Raw genomic sequence first — 11,885 nt, forward strand, 5'->3', positions numbered from 1 at the left:
GGAGGTGAGGTCAATTCCACCTCCCCCAATAGGAAGAAGGATCCCCCTTCATTCCAGGAAACTTGGGGAGGGGACTGTGCCTCCCTGAGCTCCCCTTGAGGAGGTGCATAGCCCCATCATCTCCAACGTTGGGCTGTGTCTAAATGGCACCATTTAGCAGTGGCAACTTAGGAATTGCCCTGCCGGATCAAATGCAAGGTACAGCTAGCTCAGTGTCCCCATCTCCAACAGTGGCCAAAACCAGCAGCTTCAGAGGACAGTATAAGAACCTCACAGTAACCAGATGTGGGATGACCCTTCACAGGCTTCCTGCTTCTGATATAGTTAAAGAATCTCAGGTTTGTTTTTTTCACCTTTTGCTGTTTTCTCCATTTTGGCCCTTCTAATTTCTCTCTAATTATTTAATGAATGAGTGAAGCACGCAAAGTGGTAAAACCCAATAAGTAACACATACAGCTATGCAAGGTGTATTGGTTTAATTTGATTTATTTTTATTTATACGCTCATTATATACACTTCCATCCTTTGCTCTGGATTCTCCTTGACATATTTAAAAAAATACAATTATAAACTACTCCGGGACTCTTCTTTTGGCAATAATAAGCATACATACATAACCTTGCAGCCAAAAACATTTATGAGCATTATCATCTCCCACCAAAATCTTCCCAATCCCTCAAAGCAAAGGGAAATAAATAAACCTTAGCAGTTTTTGTTGGTTTTGTGCCCTCCAAATATCACTTTATGAAATTATCTTTCCTTGTTGAAAACATTCGAACACACAAAATTTTGCATGGCTGAGGTTAATGTTATTTGAATCAGTCACTTATGTGAGGAAAATGAATCCTGTTATTTTATTTAGTGGGAATTTTCACAACCGTCATACAAATAGTGAAATTTCCATTTTCACATTGAAATATTAAAACCTTCAATTTTTAGGGTTTTCATTTTCATTGTTCAAGACATTTCTAGGCATGGGATAAATTTGAAGCCATAAAAATCTATCTCCTCTAAGAAATCAAATTCAGATCCTTGAGGAGGTCCCCGAATTACCAGGAGGATAGAATATGATAATGACAAGTAGTGCAAATCCAAGGAATCATAGCAAACAGCTTTGTAAACCCTACAATTAGTTCAGATACAAAGCTTATTTCAAAGGACTCCTTCTAAATCTTGCTTAATTCTAAAACACTAATATGCAATTCTATGGATGGTTCTTCATCAGATCAATGATTTCACTGTATACTCGCTCAGGAGCATCAAGTCCCCAAATGAAATCAAAATGGGCCCAATCAGGAATATACTTTTCATACTGTAGATTAGTGATTTGTGGGAGTAATATTTTTATATCCTCCAGGTTCACAAGCCAGTCCTCTCCACCATACCACAATGCAGTTGGAACTTTCATATCTTCTAACCTATACAAGGGGGCTTCAGTCTGGAAAACAAATTGAACAGCTTTAAAAGTGAAAGCCTGTGAAGTAGTAAGTTTTAAACACAAAATATTCATCTGTGGCTTGATATCTGCCTGAAGTTTTGGGTGCATCCAGAAAGAATGCAACTATTAATTGTTAGATGTAGCGAGAACATCCTTAAGTTTCATGGATTTCGCTGGAAAGTCAATAGAATAACAGCTGGACATGGACAGTGGACAGACAACAGAGAATTTGCAGTGGTGAAAATATTTTGAGCAGAGTATTGAATAATTCAAATAAATCAACTAAGAAATTTCCACCACACTCAGACAGGAATCCAGCTCTCCATGCAGCTAATATACTTTATTCCCTCGTTAGAAATATTCTTGCTGTAGTAGTCTGTTTATTTTTACTTTTAAGAGATCACGGCTTTTTCTTACCTGGTTGTATTTAACTTCATTTTCCTCACTGCCATAATCAAAATATCTGAATTCTCCTGTTTTAAATGTCTAAGAAAGAAAAAATATACATATTTTAATATCCTTTATTATTTGTTCTGTCCCAAAGTATCCTGAAATTATCAAAATGAATAGTGGATTTTAAAAGAAACATTAGAAATTAATTAGACATTGTTTCTATTAAAAAGGGAAACAGTAGGCAGCTTTTCAGAATGGAGACTGATATCATAATCTTGTTAAAATACTTGCTTGCTTCACTTTCAAAATTTAGTTCCAGACTGATAAGGCAACCAACCAGAAGGGCTTTTAAAAGCCATGCAGCCCTAAGATTGAGTGAATCATTTCAGTACTGGTCGAGTTCACATTCTATGTTCATTCTTACAGTGATCAGAATTATATTCTTTCTGAGATGCTATGCCCACTGATTTACTGGTACCAGAAGGTGTTTGCAGTTAAGCAAAGAGCCAATAGAAATACAATAGATTTTTCAGTATAACAATTATCCTTCTGTAAACCAGAGTGTTAAAGTTGATGGCTGAGAACTCTTGGAGATGATCCAGGTTGATGCAGTTATAGCTGATGATGCAGTTGGACTAGAGAGATATAAAATATCCCTCTTCATGGCTTTGAGACATATGAAATAATTATTTAATATCATACAGGGAAATCCATTAGAATTTTGTCCATTGATTGACAGAATTTGAAAAACTACTCCACATCCATGAAACACAAAGGCTTACTTTCCACTCTATACAAAGTAATCACTGTAACTTACAGCAAATAACTATGTTCATGAAACGATAGAAAATTGACATAGGCATAGACACCAAAATTGAGAAATGGGCAAATATATGGGGCAGTGGTCTCCACTCCTCAATAAACACTTTATTAAAAGAAAATTACATTAAAATTCTTTATTAATTTTCTCACTCCCCTTAAAATTAAACATATGTATGGTACAAGGATAGAGCAAATGCCGAAGAGAATGGAATGAAATAGGATGATTTCTCCATATATGGTGGAAGAGGCCAACAATTAAAACATTTTGGAAAACCATAAGGGAGATCAGGACGTCAGCTGTCAGATACCCCAAGTATTTTTATTAAGTTGTCCTGAAAACTCTGCATCTTATAAAAGCCAGAAAAAACCTGATCACTCATCTCCTAGTTGCCACTAGAATTACTAAAGCAAGATGGTGGAAGAGGACAGACTGTCCTGAAACTACTGACTGGTATCAAAAAGTGTGGGGAATTCTGGTACTAGAAAAACTAACTCATCAGTCAGAGCTCTACAAGGGAGAAGATACAAAGATGGTTACTTAGAAATCTGATGGAACTTTTTGGAATATGCTGGAACAGGGTCATTCCCAGCCACCAAACCTGATAGTTTAAGAACTTTTTTTTAAAAAATACTAAGGTGGGGAGAAACCCTTTCAACTATATCACAGAGTTTTGGTAAAACAGGTAAAACAGGTTACACATCTAAATGTAAGAAAAACAGAAGTTTGGACCTAAGTATATGGTAATGAAGACTTTAACGGATACGGAAGACGAGGAGTAGAAAAGCATCAACCACAACATGTGATCAATACTACAAGCTGAAGAAAGCGACTGGTAGCAAATCTTGTTAATACAGCTTTAGGGACTTCCAAAAGCCAATTCATAATTGTGTATTTGTGTACATAATAAGTTTATTTAAGCTGTAAACAAGTTTTATAAGATTTCTGTTATAAAAGAATGGATGTGTTAATAATAAGGAAAGGAAAGGAAATTTAGTCCATTGGAATGAAATTACTATTTTATCTTATTATCTATATTCTATACATATATTTTGTTTTCATATTGTAACAGTGAGTGTGCATGGTATTTTGTTTTAACCAAATAATTTATTCCAGTATTTTAATAAATGTTTCTGTTAAAGTTTGTAATAACTTATTTTAGACCTTATTCTCCTCTCTCACTGGTTTTCAGCCCAATATGAAACCAGTTCATGTCACTCTGATTCATGTGTGAGGGCATCCTCCCTGTATGGCTCTCTCAAGGGAGATCCAGCCATCTCTATGTCACTGTTTCCCTTCCTCTCCCTATAGAGGCCCCTCCACGCGTTGTTTGTAGAGGATGCTGGAAGGACTGGGCAAAGGAGTGGGTAGCCCAGCGCCAGGGTAAGATGCATATCATCTCTCCTTCATTCCCAGGGGCTATCCTCTGAAAAAGTGATATAGGCCCAGGCTGTATTAACTTTTTTGCAGAGCCATTCCGTGATATGGTCAATGTGAGTCCCTGAGAGCATGGTTATAATGAATTCACATTACAAAGGGACTGAGGGGAAAGGGGAAGTGCTCTACTGGGCACTGGAGGCCAGAACAAAGGATGGAGACAGGTTTGGGGGTGGCCAGGTAGCCTTTTCTGGGGAGCAGGGCAAGCCTTGACTCCTGCACTGATCCCCCTGCTTCTCCCCATGGGAGGATACTGGGAGGATCTCCAGGAAAAATTCTTGCAGAGGCTTCCTCCCCAAACAGCCAATGCTTTCAACAGTTCCAGCTCCCACCTCTCTATCTCTTTCTCTCAGACCCCAACTAAATGGCCTTTCATTCAGCTTCCTACAGTCAGTGGCTCTTCAAGGCAGCACAGCCGCTTCCCTGGGGCAGCTGACTGTAGAGGCTGGGCTAGGAAGGGAAGCACTCTTCTACCTTTGATAGACTGTTGCTATCACTCCTGTTCCAGCGAGACATCAAAGGGAAGAAGCTGCTTCCCCCCACACAAGGCAGCTACAGCATTCAGCTGTGCAAGAGAAAACAGGTGTGATGCTTTGAGCAGCCTCCGGCTATAGGAAGCTGCATCAAAGCTCTTACGTCCATATCCTGACTGAAGAGGCTATGGCCCCAATCCAGCAAAGCGCATAAGCATGTGCTTAATTATAAGCACATGAATAGTTCTACTGAAGTAAAGACACACCCACACATACTTTTTAAAAATCATATTCTTTTACCATGGACTGCCTTTCCTAGTGTAAAGATATGTTATGTAATTCACCAATCCATCACCCCCTCTCCTCATTCATATCTCAATGACTCACCTCTGCCATGAAGTCTATGGAATGTGATCTGATTTGTGGACTAAAGTAAAACTTAAGGAGGAGTCCTGCTCACTAAGGTGACCACATGAACTAACTGAGGCTCCAATCCTACAAACAGTTATACAGGAATACGAGTCTCCACGTGATTTAATTTATGTAACCCGGTCCAAATCCACCTGCTCCTTTTGTGCCCCTTGTTTGTTATGTGATGTATAAACTGAAGATGGTAAATGTCTTGCAGCAGAGACCCATCTAGTTATCTGTTTGCAAGGTACCCACTTCACCTTCAGGTATGTTACAAGTAAGAAAACTAAGCCATGCCATTGTGTAGAACAGGTGGCTACTGGTGCACTTCTTGCATAGATGAAGGCACAAGGCTGAAGATCTCATGCTTCATAACATACCCAAGGTGTGTAATCTACTGCACATGTGGCAACAAACTACTCATGCACATCCTGTTGTAGTTTCTTGCTATGTTAGTATCCTGTTCTGAGTCATACAGTTCTGCCCAGGCACTCTACTGGACAGAGGGTTTGGGGCTCATCCCTTGTGCTTGTGAAAATTCTATGGGAAACCTCATTGCGGGGCCCGGGGGTGAGGGGCAGGAGGGGGGAAGAAAGAGGGAGAGGGGAGAGTAAAAGAAAATGTGCATGTAGGAATAATAAAACAATCGAGTTCACTGTGTTCTCTAACAACTGTAATGAAGTATCAGTACCCCAAGATTGAAGAGTAGATAATTAATGTTCTTAGCCACTTACTGGGGGTGGGGGAAGGATCTAATTAAGCAGCAATCATCACAGGATCTTTTGCTGTTTCCCAGGTTACATGTAAGGATGAGATATTTTTATGACCCAGTATAACATGATACTGCTGAATATATTTATTTTATTAATCTCATTTTAGTTTTCTTCTAACATTAAAAAGAGGCTACTTACAGACACTGCAGTTTTTAAGGAGTAAAGATTGTTCAGAGGCTTAAGATGCTTCTAGGATATACTGAAGTGGCACCTTAAAAGAATAAATTTACTTAAGACCTCCAGGATAGGTATCCTCTCATGTTCTTAGTCAATGCATTCCATAGATGCATATTTATCAAGATATAATTCCAAAGACTCATCACTGAGGTTTAAAAAAGTGGTCTTATTGACCTTTACACTCCAAGCCTGAGTGATCCCAGCAATTCTACTCTTAACCCTTATTCTAGCACCTAAACATTTCTTGTTTTACATAGTTTGGTTTCCTCTGTGCTCCCTACAAGCTCCAAAAATATCAAATGTCCTTTTGAGACACAAACAATGTCCAAGGCCAGAAGTCTCTTTATGGCTGTGTCTACACTAGCATTTTATGTCAAGTTACTCACCAGTGAAGCCACACAAGTGGTAGCCATGGTGGAAATTTTAGTATTTTGATCTTTGCACATTTTTTTTTCAAATTCTAATGGAAGACAACATTAAGTTTAAGGGGGTGGTTTACGTTGTGTATGATGATAGTGATTTATGATTATACAGCAATGATATCTGAACTCAGTGTCAGAGTTAATAAAATTGCACATTATTTTGCATGAATAAATCTCAACACCAGTGCCCGGGCAAAACAAAAGAAGGATCTGAGATGTAAAGTTTCAGATAGTTCTCACTCTTTCATGAATAAATCGAATTCAAGTATGATCAGCCAGAATTGGTTGTATAATATTTAAATATAAGCAGTGAATTAAAGCCATTTTATATTTCAGAAACTCTACCTGGCCCCAATGGAGCATAGTTTTTACAGATGTTGAATCTGGAAAGTGTGACAGGTAGATATCAATGCGACTCAGAAAATAAATGTCTAAAATGTTTTCTTGCAAACAGAAATGGATGAAGTTAAATTCATCTTAAACTAAATACCGTTCAGTTCAATAACTACAGAAGGTGAAAATATCTGTTCTCTAGAAAGACTTACTGAAAGGGACTGGGAATACTGTCACTAACATACAAAAACTGGATTCATTTCCAAGAACCGAGCTAACTTTTTTAAATGAACATTTTCAACTTAGTTCTACAAAAATGTAACTATATCCAACGCTGTTCAGATATATGTAATGAACTCCACTATGACAGAAGTTTTGCAAACCATTTAGTGAGACTGACAATTTTCAAGTAAATCTGAACCAAGTTATGGATCCATATGGTTTTCTAAACCAGAAAAAACATAGTAACTTCAGCTCAGTTTTCCTCTGAGTTAGGTTGTTCCTTTATGTTTGTAACAAAACTTTGACTTTCATGACAAAACCATGACTTAAGATTTCTATAACAAATCCTGGCCTTTGGAATCCTGGCCGACCTTCTGTTTAGCAATACTCTTCCATAATTTGTTACAAATTTGAGTCCGATTCTGCCCCATTTGCTCACATTGAGTAGACCCTTGCCCTGTGGGTAGTCTCATGAAGTACTCTGCAGTTAAAATAAGGGTGGCAGAATCTGGCACTCTATGTTCAGAGCAGTGGAATATGGCAAGTAATCAGAGGGTTTTAGAGGGTTTAAAGTGCTCATTTTTACTGGCATACTTTGAATAACTTTTACTGCAAAATCAAGGACATTTTGCTTAAAATAATGTGATCCTGTGGGTCTTCATTTTGTCCTTGTGACTTTTGCAGGGTTTTACAGAGCCATTTCTTTTCCAAGCTTTTGCCATGCCAAACAACCAATATTAACTTTTTCAACCTCATAATCCATATGAAATGAAAACCTCAGGTTCCAATTAGACCCATTTACCCAAACTCCAGTCATGCAAAATATTTCAAACTGACAAGTCAGTAACACCTCTGGGAAACTGGTGATCAGGGCATTTCTAGAGATTTAGGTAAAGTACGGATTACAGATGGGTGATACTAAGTGTAGACTCTCATGTCTACACTAGAGAGCTTACAGTGGTGCTGCTGTAAGGTCTCCCCTATAGAGGCTCTATGCTGACAGGAGAGAGCTTTCCCGTCAACATAATTAAATCACCCTGAACAAGCGGTGGTAGCTATGTCTGCGGGAGAGTGTCTCCTGCTAATACAGCACTGTCCACACCGGCGCGTCTGTCAGTGTAACTTATGATGCTGTGGTGGGGTGGCTGCCCAACACAGGCAGGAGAAGGGTTAAGGCAGCCTTGGAGAGGCTGTGCAGAACCCCGCCAATCAGGAAAGGGTTTATTGGGAGAGCCAATTGAGAGAAGGCTTTCTGGAGCAGCCCATAGATAAAGGGCTGCTCAGCAGAGCAAGGGGCAGTCTCTTCCTGAAGGGCAAAGGGGAAGGACTGTCTGCTGAGGAGCACCGGAGATACTGCAGTGTTGGGCGGGATAGCGGAGCAATAAGGGAGCTCTTGGCTGACCATGGCCAGACTGAGACCCAGAAGCAAGGGCAGGGAAGGTGCTAGGGCTATGGGGGAAGTGGCCTAGAGAAAGTAGGCAGTGGGAATAGGAGGAGGTGTACGGGGAGATTTTGGCAAACCAGTAAAGTGCCTAAAACCACTATGGCTTATTGTTAAAAAGCAACCTAGTCAGCAAGCTGTTAAAAGCAAGACTCAGCTTGACCAGGGCAGGGCGGGGAGGGGGGTGTTAGGGTGCCACAGAAAGGGCAGCTTGACCCTGCATCCTTCCTGATAAGAATTGTGTTGAAGTTGCTGATACATGCATTTTAAAAGAGCAGGATGTACCCTCAGGAATGTCTATTGGGGTCTCAAGGCTGCAGACTCTGGAAAAACCCACACCTGATTAATCAATCAGAAGGAGCCTCTTGCTTGCCCATTGGAACTGTTTGTTGACAAGTTTTCTTTAAGGGGCATGTCATTCTATTACTAATGTATAAATAAGGGGAAAAAGCTTGAGATGGGGGGACTCTTCGGGACTGGTCTCTCCCTCTGGATGCATCTTGTGTTCCCCACTGGCAGATGGGCTGCCACTGTGCCACTCGAGAGCCACACTCAGCTTTGGTAATTATGTAAGTGCTTGAGACTAAGTAAAGTGTAGCTTTAAGTGAAAGCACTCTTGTGTTGCCCTGTTTGTGCCAGCCATCTATCGGTCGGACGGCCGTGTCTCCCCTTATTTATTTCCTGACACTTCCTTGCACAGAGTAAAAGTTACCAAGAGCTTTGGGTTGAAAGAACCCCGGGTAACAGAGGGGCAGTAAGTCTCTCCACCCTTTATCCCTACTTGCCAATGAAGAGAGTGGCCTAAATCCAGACTGCAGTTTGCCCCTGAAGCCATGGGCTAGACTAGAGACTGCAGTTGGCCATTGAGGCAAGTGGAAAGACTGAGGACTGCCTGTCCCCCGAAAGGGGGGAGACAGCGGGCTAGGGCACAGCCAGAGGGCCGTGTCCCAAAGAGGACACTGCAGTCCGGGAGTGCTGCGGGTCCAGATGGTGGACATGGTGGAGGAAGTGGAAGTAACCGCGAGTGACACACTGCTAGTAAAAGGCGCCTTGGTGGCCCAAGAGAGCTAATTCCCAGCACGACCAGCAGGAGGCACTGCCGCGGTGGGTCTGCACCGCTACAGTCGCTCGGGGGGTGTGTGTGTTTTTTCACTCCTGAGTAACATAAGTTATACCGACAAAAGTGCTAGTGTAGACAGAGTTTGCAACTAGAACCTCTTAAACTATCACTTGGGTTCACAGAGCTTTTTTGGGGTGTGGGGGGAGGGCAGGTCTTGTTAATATCACTTGTTTTGTAAGGGTGATTTAATTAAAACAAATAGTCTAGCTAAAGGGAAAAGGGCAGCTAGTGTTGTGTGTAGTATCTCATCTCAGCCTCTATGATACTCAAAGCTAGGGTAGCACAAGCTTGTGTCCTACCTACAGCTGCATTTTTCATCCACCTCATCACTGTTCTAGCTAGGTATACTATCAAGAGGAAAAAGCCATCATTCTGTTTGAAATGTCGCCAGTCAACATTCCTCCCTGGCTGACACTGCATTGGTAAGTGATAATTATACTTCAATTTGTCTGTAGGAGAGGAAATGCTGGGCTCTTCTTCAGCCACATTTATTCCGGAAATACTTGTGCAAAGAGATTGGCTTTACACAGATGTCTCAGGCCTTCCCTACAACAGAGAGATTTGTACATGTTAACATGGGGTAGTTTGTGGTATTAGTCATAACCCTGAGCCAGGAATACTTCACCAGCTGCACTGTCCCCACATGCATTGTGATTTGGAGGCCTGGTCTACACTAGGGGGTGTATGTCGATGTAAGATACGCAACTTCAGCTACGGGAATACCGTAGATGAAGTCGACATATCTTATTCCGATTTACCTCCTGTCCTCACGGCGCGGGATCGATGGCTGCGGCTCCCCCATCGACTCCACTACCGCCGCTTGCTCCGGTGGAGTTCTGGAGTCGACGGGAAGCACGTTCGGGGATCGATATATCGTGGCTTAACGAGACACGATATATCGATCCCCGATAAATCGATCGCTACCCGCCGATACGACGGGTAGTCTGGATGTACCCGGAGACACAGCTCTCAGTCCTAATTCCTTCCCTGCTTCCTCTTTGCTCTTGGGGGTGGGGGGGGGGGGAGAGGGGAGGATGGGAGAAGAATTGTAGTTAGCTGCTGGCCTATATCATCATTAGAAATAGATAATTTTCATATAATAGAAAAGGCTTGTGAACTCTACTCTAACTCAGTGAGATCTGTAAAGATGTGAACTAGGACCTTGAAATAGACCTAGAATTAGATAGGAAGTCAGTGGAAGTTGCATCTACACTAGAATTTTTTGTATCTCTCGCCAGCTAGCAAAATTAACGAGAATGGTAGCGTAGACAGGGTACTGGTATTTTTCCCCAATGAGTCTGCCAAACCTGTTCAAAGCAGGTCTAGATGACAGAAATAAAAATGCTTGAGTGAAATGCAACAGTTATGCTCACGTTCTTTTGCAGGTTGGCTGCTATGTACTATTGTGTGTGTGTGTGTGTTTGTTTTTAAAGAGCTATATGGCTATACATTGGGTGTATGTTGTACTTAGATTATTTGTTCTTTCCCCTCTCTATTTTTCCTGATGCCCTCGCAGTTGTTTCCAGCTGGAACGGGAACCCAATAATGTCAGAGTTCAAAAAGAACTTTCAAACCTATAAAGTTCAAGTGGTTTCAGAATAACAAAGTGATTCTGCCTACATTCAGTAAAAGATTTCTGACCGAGGATTATTGCATTATGTCCACACAATGCATTTGAATTCAGAGACTAATACTTCAAGATATTAAGGGCCTCATTTTCCACTGCCTTGTGCTTAGTGAAATCATTTATTCCTGCCTGAAGTGAGGGCAAACAAATGGACTTGCCCATCCTACAACATCTCAGCCAATCTGCACTCCCTCATCTGCCACACATAAACCTTAGGAGGCAGTGTCAACATGTTAGCCTACACCGGGATCCAACTGGTAATGAAAAGAGGCCAATTTTGTTGTTTAGAAATTAATTATCAATGCATATGTGGCCAAACAACACATTAGTTCATTTAAAAATCACTAAACACATACTATATTTAGGTTCTTTTCATTAAAACCCCCGATGACAGAAAAGACCAAGGGTAGGTCTACACTTACCCGGTAGTTCGGCGGCGAGCGATCGAACTTCTGGGTTCGACTTACCGCGTCTTGTCTGGACGCGATAAGTCGAACCAGGAAGTGCTCGCTGTCGACTGCGGTACTCCAGCTAGACGAGAGGAGTACCGCGGAGTCGACGGGGGAGCCTGCCTGCCGCGTGTGGACCGAGCTAAGTTCGAACTAAGGTACTTCGAACTTCAGCTACGTTATTCACGTAGCTGAAGTTGCGTACCTTAGTTCGAATTAGGGGGTTAGTGTAGACCTGGCCCAAGGAACAAAGCTTCTGAAATACTCTGTAGCGGCACACCTGAACAGTAAATTTGCTCAGAATCTCTCCCTTCACAGAAAACTCTTTCTTGCCAAGTATAGTCTGTAA

The 11,885-nt window shown here is 41.4% G+C and overlaps 1 pseudogene; it reads right to left on the reverse strand.

Annotated features, from left to right (window-relative positions):
- Positions 1-1,204: 1,204 nt before the first annotated feature.
- The window catches only part of LOC135881136 (lipase member M-like), a 49,930-nt pseudogene continuing 39,249 nt past the window's right edge, over positions 1,205-11,885 (reverse strand).

This window comes from Emys orbicularis, chromosome 7, assembly GCF_028017835.1.
Source record: "Emys orbicularis isolate rEmyOrb1 chromosome 7, rEmyOrb1.hap1, whole genome shotgun sequence".
Taxonomy (NCBI): Eukaryota; Metazoa; Chordata; order Testudines; family Emydidae; genus Emys; species Emys orbicularis.